Source organism: Lissotriton helveticus, chromosome 9 (genome assembly GCF_964261635.1).
Source record: "Lissotriton helveticus chromosome 9, aLisHel1.1, whole genome shotgun sequence".
Taxonomy (NCBI): domain Eukaryota; kingdom Metazoa; phylum Chordata; class Amphibia; order Caudata; family Salamandridae; genus Lissotriton; species Lissotriton helveticus.
Window position 1 is genome coordinate 65,734,821 of NC_136070.1, and position 11,517 is coordinate 65,746,337.

The following is an 11,517-nucleotide window of genomic DNA, read 5'->3' on the forward strand; positions in this document are numbered from 1 at the left end:
AAGCCTCTAGCCCTCTGACATGGTTGGACCACTTTCTAATTGATTTTCAAATTCACGGCCAGAAAAACAATACGTCCCACAATTCTTACTCTACCAAGAACTACAGGCATTGGAGGAAAATCACTCCCACTAAGTTCCACTAAATGTTCTTACCCCCCAAGAACTCGGACTCCTACATGACTCAGGAACACCTAGCGTCCTTCACAGCCAGTATGCTAACTACTATTGACTGTCTAGCCCCTTTGAAATTGAAACCGACCAAAGCTAAACGTCTCCAGACCCCATGGTACACCCCCGATCTAAGATCTGAAAAACGCCAATGTAAAAAACGGGAACGGCTATGGCGCCTCTCCAAAGACCCACAAGATAAGGAAAACTTCAAACCCGCACTAGCAGCATACCACAAAAATATAAAACATGCTCGGAAAACGCACATCATAGTACAACTTGAAAGCGATGGAAAATCCTTTCGAACCTTGTTCCAAGTTTTAAACTCATTTACCAACCCCAAGGCATGTCGCACCGAAGTAGCCCCCTCCCAAACTTTATGCAACAGCATTGCAAATCACTTCTCGGAAAAAATTTAAACCATCTACCAAAAGATTGGCTCCAGCCCCTATCCTCAGTCGGGCCCTAGCATAAACCTACCCCTATTGCCACTGATGCCCTAACCCTCGAATCTTTCCCAGCTTTGACCACAATCGAAATGGAATCGTTGTTGAAAGTGGTGAAATCTGGATCACTCCTAGATGCCATACCTGCTAAGACCTCTGCCCTCCTATCCAAGATGCTGCTTGCTGCTCCCATATGCTCAATTCTCAAAAGATCCATTGAAGAAGGCAGCCTCCCTCCAGAGTGGAAAGCAGCCCAGATCATCCCCATTAGGAAAAACCCTACGATCACCATTGATGATATCTCTAACTACCATCCCATTTCTCTACACCCTCTACACAGCAAACTCCTAGAGAAACATATTAACAAGCATCTGTCGGAATTTGTTGAATTCTAAAATCGTCTAGACCACTCACAGTCTGGATTTCGACCTAAACACAGCACCGAGTCAGCCCTAGTGGAAGTAACTGACAACATCCGTATGCTGGCGGACGAAGATCGAGCAGTACTTTTGGTGGTGGTCGACCTGTCCGCAGCATTTGATACAATCTCCCACCATATTCTACTCCAGCGACTCGAGGATATAGGCATCCGAGGGAAAGCCCTGAAATGGCTGACCGATTTCCTCACAAATAGACTGCAAACCATAAACCTAGGCCCTTTCAGCTCACAAACCACCAAAGTCACCAGGGGGGTTCCGCAGGGCTCATGCTTGAGCCCCACACTATTTAACATCTATGTTACCCTCCTGGCTGGCCTACTGAGGCAACTCGGTTTTATCCCTATCTCCTACGCCGATGATACACAACTTCTTCTCTCCTTTGATAAAACGGACACGAACATCCAAACCACTTTTTCGGAGGGTATGAAAGGCATTGCACATTGGATGAGGTAACCTCCTTCAACTAAACTTTGTAAAATCTGAAATTATGCTGTTCAGAGAAGCAACAATGAAATGGTCCCCCAACTGGTGGCCTGAGGAACTAGGGTCGCCCCCATCCCCTAAACATGTGGTGAAAAACTTAGGGGTGAAACTTGACCAGAAACTTACATTAGAAGAACACGTTAACAACACCGCAGGGACATGCTATAGCACACTAGGCCTCCTTCGTAGGGTCTTCCCTCTTCTACCAACATCCATACGTAAAACTCTGGTCGAGGCCCTAATTCTCAGCCGCCTAGACTATTTCAACGCTTTACTTATTTCTGCTAAGGAATCCTTCCTTTGTAAACTGCAAGTAGTTCAAAACACCACTGCCCGATTGGTGAACAATGCCCCCCAGAACCTCAGCGATTCAGTTACTTCGAGAACTTCACTGGCTTCCAGTGAAACCAAGAGCAAAATTCAAAATCTGCTGCATGGTTCACAAATCCCTGAACAACATGGGATCCAGCCACCTGACCCAGAAATTGGTCATATATATGCCACCCAGAACTTTGCGATCAAGTAACCAAGGACTCCTCCATGCCCCGCACTTCAAACTAGCCCGCATGAGTGGTAAAGCATTCTCTGACCTTGCCCCGCGTTATTGGAACCGACTCCCCTCCCAGTTGCGTCAATGCCCCAATTTCCTGGCCTTCAGAAAACTGCTGAAAACGACACTGTTCTAACTCTCCCTTTGGTTGGCCACTAGCAGTCACAGCGCTGAGATACCCCGATGGGGGTGATTCGGGCGCTATAGAAATCATAAATCAAATCAAATCAGAGTGCACCCACCCATCCCCAATACACTAAATCCTATCTGGGAGGTGGTCACACCTCCCTGTGACAAGAAACTTATTGTCAAGCCTTCCCCTGCTCGAGCTTTGATCAGCAGCAGGAGGGCAGACTCGTGTCCGTGGCCGGCAGCATCCATTTTGTGATGCCCAGGCCGAGAAAGCTGGTACCGGGTAGCCCGGTGTGTTACATATATCCCTCTAGAAGGATGGAATCATACCTCCCCTGCCAGTTACTGGTGGGGAGGTATGATTCCAAGGTGTTTGACACCAAACACAACATGTTTCTAAGCAGCCGTTTTAAAGATAGCCTTTACCTCGAGGTTGTAATGCACTTAAATATATATGGTTGGCTGCATCACAAACAACCCCGGAAAATAGGTTCCGAAGGCTGCAGAGGGGCTCTGCTCATGCAGGTGCACCATCTCACATAAAACCCAGCACCCTGCCTTGAGGATTGATAAGGCCTGCCATAGGGGTTACTGACAGCTTTATATGTGCAGTGATTTAGAGTAGATATAGTGAACCTATATCTAAGTAAGGTTTGCAGGCACCACCTTACACAGGCTGCAGTAGCAGACCTGTGGTGTTAGTTTGAATGGTCTCTCAGGTGTGGCATAATACATGCTGCAGCCCCTGGGAGGCCTCTGGGGTACCTATGCCCTAGGTACATAGTATACCATATACCAGGGACTGATAAGGGTACCCCAGAATCCAATCTGGAATGTACCTAAAGTACATGCAATCAATTTAGAGGAGAAAGCAGCTAAACTGTGGTCCTGTATAGCAGGATTAGGGGTGGGCGGACATCTCCGTTCCGCCTAAGGAATGTGCGGAGATTTGCCCCTTCCGCCTTTCGCAATGTAGGCGGAGAAACGAGGCAAATCTCCGCACACTCGGGGCTTAACGGAAGTTAGCCTCCCGCCCGCAGTATTAAATAACATTAAAGAGCCTTAAAATAGCATTTAAAATAAAACTTACCTTATCGGCGGCGCATCAGTGTCCATCGCGCCTTCTTCTGGGAACGATGACTAAAACGGGTGAGCAACCCAATAAACCCTTGCGGGCTTGGGCAAGTAATATTTGCAAAAAAATAGGCCAGCAAGGGGTTTTGTTTAAGAATTGTGAATTTAAGCCACCATGGGAAATAAATGAATCAGTTACCCACATTAATGTCAATAAGTGGCTAGGTTTGAATTATTATTAGAACAAAATCAATGTTATTACCACAATAATAACACAAATAAATACAGGAACCAGGGTTTTAGTCAAATAATTATTATTTTCTTTATAATGAATAAAAGGGTACTGAACAATGCATTTGGGATAAATGAGGAGCGTCCTATATACTCCTACTATAAATCTCCAAGATAAGTCAATACTGCTAAACAATAATAATATAATGATTTCAAATCAACAGAATAAGTGAAAATCAATATAATAGATGAAAATCAAGCAGAATTAGACTTTGTAGTCGACGTTTCGGTCTTTGGGAGTAATTTCATAAGACCATCATCAGGACTTCATTATTGTGCATTTAGGATGATGACCCTAAAGAAAACTGTGAAAAACAGTATTTCATTATAACCTGGTGCTCATACCTGTTTCGTGGCCAGCCTTTTAACACGTACTGCACATAAATGTCCATGGGTCTAAATTAATTACAAAATCTACCTCACTGATAAATCAAACCTAATCCAAATCTAAACATCATAAAGGACCTCATTGGAAGTGTGGATACCCATCAGTCACCAACTGGTGAGACCCTTAATCATCATCTGGGTCTCCGCTTGACATTTCCATACTGAAACGTTGATGGTGAGCCTGGGACCTATTGATTGTGCCCCACACCAACTTACGAGTCACTGGATGACCAACAGATGTGAAATGATTATCACTTGTGATGGGAAAAACTATATTGCAGTGCAAGACTAAATTACAAAAAGTGAATTAAAATTGGGCGAATGAGAGAAAAATTATTTTTATTAATATCGCTCGGTGCCCAAGACTAAAAACAGTGCAAAATGGGACAGCTTTAAACAAATAACTGTCATCATTGTTAATGGGGTGGAGATGTTTCAGCAAAAATGAGGAAAAGATAATCCTCTGCCTTCCTCAGGACCTCTATATGATTGCTACTGCAATGTGCACAAATAATAATTATAAAGTGTAAGTGAATAAAAATGGTACAACCATGTCACCTGGGATCCTAGGTGTACAACAAAATCCTCTGCTAGTGGAACGGTTGACCAATGTAACATAAACAAATTAGATTATTAGACTTAGTTGCCTTTATCTGTGAGGCAGATATTAACAGATGTTCAGAACTATCAACATCCTATCATGGCTTAATGTCCATCTATTTTAGCACTGGCTAATCGTAACATCATGTGCATCATTATATATTAATAAACTGTTGCTCCCAGCTTACCTATTCAGCAGGAGGGTTGGACCTCACCTCACCTGGCTGCGGCTCAGGGAGACGAAGCACCGCTCTATAAAAATCAGAAAAAGACCAGACTAAACATTCCCTAGGACCCTCCTCCAATTGTTTGTGTTATTTGTTTTTCAGCCTTTTAACACGCCATTTCCCGCCCATACCTTTAAACTGGTAACATTTGGAAATGACAGATTTTCCATCACAGAATGTGAAATTTATGAAAGTAAAATTTCACAAATCTTAATTCTGTGGAATTTACTGTCATACTTGCATTTTTGTGTGGGAGTGTTTTACGCAGACCTGAAAAACTGTTTGTGAATCAAGAACTAGTGACGTGCGATTCAGTGGAAGTTTCGCTCTACCTGCATATTCGTAAAATGCAATTCTTCCAATTATAAATTCCACATCAATTATAAAAGGTGCAGGGTGGACATGGATGGCGTCATCACTGTAGTTAGTTATTTATTTGTTGATTAATAAAAATCATTACAATCAGGAATAAAACACAAAGTTAAAAACATTATTTTTGCCCATAGAATACATATACAGCTTTATGCTGGAAAATGTAGCAGCAATAATAGAAAGCATTAATGAGTAAAGTGCGATTGTGCTAATGGTTAGAGGACATTTTCCAAAAACTATTATTAAAATTTAGATACATTTTCATCTTGGCAGGCCTACAAAGTACATGTAACAAATTATTATTATTTTTTTTCTTGACCTTTTATCTTAACTCTTAAATTTGTTTAACCAATCACTGTAACAATTTAAAACCTTTTATAACTTCAATACGAAGTTGTATACAGAATAATACGAAGTTGTATACAGAACTTCTAGGAGCAGATTATCTCTTTTACATTAGAGTCTTTGACAACATGTTACTGTATTAACAATTGTTACCGGTTTTGTGGCTAATAGGTTTTTTTACGGCAATAAAAATAAACTTTACAAATTGAGAGATCAAGCAGGGCAAAGTCCCCGTGTGACAGAAAATAATGGCTTGTCGACATGTTCTCACCCCTAGTTCATTAAAAATGGGTCTCAATAGGGATTTCTGCTCTTCTAACAGTTAGGGGCATGTAGTTACAATATGTATTAAAGATTCATCGTGGAAGCCACATAACCTACAATTTTTAGTGGACCAACTTTTTTCCCATTTGGTATTCCGTCCTTTGTCGGATATCTCCCAAACCGCAATAGCATAAATTTGTTTCTTAAAAATTATTTTGAGTGGGTCTCAGGTAAAATTGAGGTTCTAATTTAATAAATGAGTTGATAACTGATCAGGAGTGATTCTTTTTTCTGAGCTCATCCTTATCTAGAAGACTCGATAGTACAGTGACTGAACGATTTATTGTTTGTTTAAAAACTACTTTACTCCTAACTTCTTCATAGGCTGGGCACTTAAAATTATATAAACTCTCACTTAAAAAGGCTCGCCAACTCCTAGCATGCGCATACCTCGTTATCTCCTGCAAACACTAGTTTGCAAGGGTACCTTGTTCTGAGTGAAACAGAGAATATAGAATTTTTAAAACGGCTGATTGCCGTGCCAGAGATTGCCTTTTCAGACCAAATTCTAATCTGACATTAGCATGTCATATATGCCTGGGGATCCCAAAGACTGATTTGAAGACTTTAGTTGTAGGTCATCAAGAATTTTCACGTCTTTACCACGAAAAATCATTGAGCCGTAAGCCAAGGATGGTATCAGCTTTGCTTTCATGACCTTCAATAGATGTTCATGGTTTGGACATGACAACTTGTCCCTCAACTTTCAAAAAGCAAAGGACAATGCTGTTGCCTTAGCTTTGAGGTTGATGAAATGCTGTCTAAAGGGCATATTATTGTCAAATGTTATTCCTCGGTATTTAAAAAATGTCACGGTATCGATACGTAACCCGTTAATATTCAATTCTTTCTTATCTGTTTTTGTAGCACCTATCATCATTATTTTTGTCTTTTTGGTATTAATTTGCAAACCATTTAGAGTGATATAATGATTAAAAGAATCAACTAGTCTTCTTAGGCCTATGACAGAATGGCTTAACAAGACAGTGTCATCAGCGTATTGTAAATATTTGATGTCTTTGCTTAAGAAGGTAGGTGAGTGAGCATTAACTTCTTTAAAATGTAATGCTAGATCGGCCATAAAAAGATTAAAAAGGCATGGAGCCAGAACACAACCTTGTTTCAAACCAGTCTTAGTTTCAAGTCGGCAGGTTGTACATCTGCCATCTCCGACTTTGATCTGAACCCCATGTGTTGGTATATAACAATTTGGTCATATCAAGTAATTGGTTTGCGATACCCCATTCCAAAAGCTTGGCCCAAAGTAGATTTCAGGAAACAGAATCATAAGCGGCTTTAAGATCAACAAAACAGATACATAACTTTTGCTCTCTATATTTTGCCCTTTCGCCTAGTAAAGTCAGTAAGGTCAAGTTTTTGCTGGTTGATTCGCCTCTTCTAAAACCGGTTTGGAAAGCTGGAATTAGATATTTTCTTGTGGTCCATTCTTCCAAGTCCTCAAGCAGGCAACTTGCAAAGGTTTTTGACTCCACGTCTGCTAGGGCGATTAGCCGATAATTTGCAGGATTGTCTTGTGGACCACTTTTGTATATCGGCTGAATTATGCTTCCTTGCCATGACTCAGGGACTAATCCAGATTTAATAACATAATTAAATAAAATTGTTAAAACCTCTGGCCAATGCTTAAGATTTGCTTTAAAAATTGATTTGGAATTCCGTTATGGCCGGGCGCTCCATTCGATCTGATTCTGCTTATTGCCTTTTTGACTTGCTCTGTAGGCCATGACTCCTTAACTTGTGCCTCAGCTCGGACAATATGCTGGACATCACCATATTTTCTACCTTCTTCTCTGCTTGATATGTTTGTCTTCTGGTAAAGAGTATTGGTGTTAAGCTGTTGGTACGAGGGTGCAACGTAAAGATCATAAATGAAAGTTGCCCAGGAAGATTCTGTGATATTGGCGCTATTCCCTCTTTTGCTACCATTTTCGAGATTGTTTATTATGCCCCAGGATAATTTTGGATTTTGAGTTTTGCATGAGAAATGTAGTTTGGTCCATATTCCCTCATAATAGGATTGTCTGGCTTTCCATATTTCGTTTGTATATTGTTTTCTGCGCTTTTTTAATTTATGAAGTTCTAAAGTTTTTAATGCTCCATTCGGTTTATGGGCTAGGAGGCCCATAGAAATGAATGGGAAGATATTCACTATTTGCGATTCGCTATCAAAGAATCGCAAATAGCGGGAGCTATTTCAAGGGTGCCAGGGTGTCAAAAGGACATGTGCATGCGTGCACATGTGGTGCACATACATGCCCTAAGGACTTTACTGGTGTTAATTAGCGATTCCTTAAGGATTAAGTGCACTTTCTTATGTGCCACTTACATTGCATTTAAGGAATCGCAATTTACGATTCCTTACATGCAAAAGCAAAATAAGGAATCGCAATTTTGCGATTCCTTAATGTGCTAGTAGGTTCAAACTCACCTACATTGCTCTCAGCCAAATACCGATCGCAAACGCTGAAATTCTGCGAATTTCAGCGTTAGCGATTGGTATTTGGCCACCTACATCTGGCCCTTAGTGAACAGGTTGGGTAGGTTTTGGAAGAAATAAACAGCAAATAGACCGGTTCTACATTGGCTTAAATTAGGTGGAATGCCTCTAAACCTTTATGTAAACACTTGTCACTGGATATTGAGAACTTGGCAGAGCGGATGGGTTTCCACACTAAAACATGTTAAAAGAGAGCTTATAGAAGTGGATTTAATGTCTTTGTGGGCTTCCCCACTCTGGTATGTTAGTAAATCTCTGTTTATTTATTTCAAAATTAAGAAAATAAATTTGACACTGCCACAACCACCCAAAACATAGTTTGAATTAGCTATGCTGTGCTAATGCCACTGCAAACATAAGCGAACTGGAATTTCGTCTGCTGTAATTCCAAAGTAACCTCCATTTATTGACCGCAGAAGCAAGGCCTTCCATTAGGATTTTACATTAATTGTAAGCAGTGGCGGCCCGAACAGGTAAGCGCAGTGGGCTGGGGCAGAGGTGGGGGCGGGCGTAAGTTACAAACGACGTTATAGGGACAATAAATAAATAAAACCACTTACCTTGCACACGCTGCATCGCCAACTCGACAATGCCACGATGCCGCAAAGTTGTGATGCTGCGAGCGAAATGTAAGTGTTTTTATTTCTTTATTTTATTTTCCCTATTCTGTCGTTTGTCACTTACACCCCACCACCCCCTCCCTGCCCCAGTGCACTTACCAACACGGGCTGCCACTGATTGTAAGTCAAATTAAAGAGGATGTGGCCACAGTGCTTGAGAGAATGCAACTTCCCAGAGTACTCCACCGACCCACTCTGAAAACACCTGAAACATATCCACCTATATCCTGTCTACATTTCCCTTATATTCTTCATCAACATTGCTCATTCAGAAGGGTAACTTTGTGCAACAGACCCATCTCTTCAACTTACAAATTTTAGTATTTAAATCCATATATTTCAACAACACATATCCCTTCCATCCCCAGATGTTTCAGAAACAATTTCCTTCCACACCTGTTGCCACCATTTTAGTACAAAAACCCTACATTGCCTCATCACCCTAACTAACACCTCTTCACCCTCACCACACCCTCAAGATTCAGGCAACATTCCTTATAGCACTTATCGCATCACCACTGGACCCCTGTGGATCACCGTTAGTATATCGAAGCAGTTGAGTGCCTTGTGAGTCATTTATTAACCGCTTCCTTGCTGCCGTCGGCCATTGGCCGACGGCAATGCTACCTCACTGGTGCTGCCGTCGGCCAATGGCCGACGCGGCCCCGTCTGTTTTGCGGAAGTGCCGCACTCCCGCAAAATTGTGGGCGCATGGGAGGGGTTAAAGACTGTTGCGGACAGGAGTCCAGATGATTGATAGCCGTTGTTATCCTGGTCCATTGTTGGGATCCTGTTCAGGGTGCAGTAGTCCATGTGAATTGGGTTTTGCTGAACTACTGAAAGAGGCAAATGTAAGTGGGCCTGGGGTGATGAGTCCACTTGGCAGACTGCTTCATAATCATGTTTGAATGGGCCTGGTACATCGGTAAAAACAGGTGTGAGTCCTGGCTTAAGGACTGTCTGAAAGCCATGGCTTGCAGCTGTTTTGGCGATCTTTGTGCTTAATAATGGTCCGTAATAAAGACTGCAGCAAATGTTTCCCTTGCTCTGCTTCATGTACCAAAAAACAAAGCGAAAGGTGAAAACGGTCTTGGGTTGCTTGTGTTCTGGTTCAGGGAGGCCCTGGCGAGGCTGGGATGTACTGTCCCCATTGGTACCTGGTCAAGGCTGATTTGAATATGGCTGGGGTCAAACTGAGGTTGCAAGGTGGGCAAAAAACAATAGATTTGGGATGCAGCCTGAGCCATCGCCAGTGGCTGTGGCTGTGGCTAAGTCAAGAATTCCATCCATCACTTTGTTTTTGATGCCCTAAGTGTGACCGGTATGCCCAGATGTGGGTCTCATGCTCACTGTGCCACTGGAACAAAGCTATACCTGGCTGATGAGCCCATAATAAGGGCGAATCTATTCCTGGGTTGCTTGTTGTCTGATTCAGGGGGGGGCCTGGCCTGGGAGTTTGGGATGACCAGCTCCCATTGGAGCAGAGTCAAGGCTGATTTGCATATGGCTGGGTCCAAACAGAGGTGGCCTTGTGGGTGAAAAACTATGAATTGGGATGCCCCCCCGAAGGATCTCCAGTAGCATAGATTAATTCACACATTCCATCCATCACTTCGTTTTTAGGTCTGGCGACCTATCGATGCGCGCAAGCGCATCGAGCGGAGCGAGAATTCAAGTAGCCAAAATCCTCGTGAAACCATGGGCTTCGTTCCTGCAGTTTCCTTGAAGTTCATGTGAATCACGTGTGCAAACAAGCACGCGCATTCACGGCCGCACAGCACATCAAAGGGCTTCGCCCAGCGTGCGCTCTGCGGCTTCTCCTCCCCTAAGGCTTCTCCTCCCCTAATTAATCATGGCTGGCTGGCCGGCCGGCAGGCCGGCCCCCACACACCATCCCCCTCTGCTCTCTCCCCCACGGATTGTGGCAGCTGCATTCCTGCCTTGGGTCATGTTAATAATGATAGCGCGGTCACTTTCACGGCTTGGGTATATATTGTAAACGCACGCGTTTAATGAAGAAATCGCATCGAGTAAAACATTAATTTCCGATTGAGGCTCAAACGGGGTTACTTTTTTTATTAAGCACCACGTCATGCAGCTCGCTCTTAGTCAGCAACAATAACGGCTCACCTTTCTTTTTTTCACGCCGGCTCCCACCACTTCCTTCATTCCCTCCACCCCGGCAAACAATTATCCCTTGTTTTATTTGTTGCTTTCGCCCTCCCACCGTTCAAGCACAAATCCATTGTTTCCCTTTCCACACCCTTTCCGAGTGCATCAAGTTAGGCAGAAAGAGGCCCTGGCACCCACTCGGCCTCGGATTACTTTCATGGTGCTCAGTCGCCAGCTGGGATGTTTACTGACGGATGTGGGCTCTAATCGCCTACAGCACGGACATCGCCGAGGGGCATTAGGGAGCGTATGTACATTTTTAAATAATTGTTGCAAGTGAAAATAGTACAAACGTAGCATTTCCCTTCCATCGCTGCTTCTTTTTAATTTTGGCTTTCCCTCTTCCCGCCTGACGTTAGGTGCCCTCC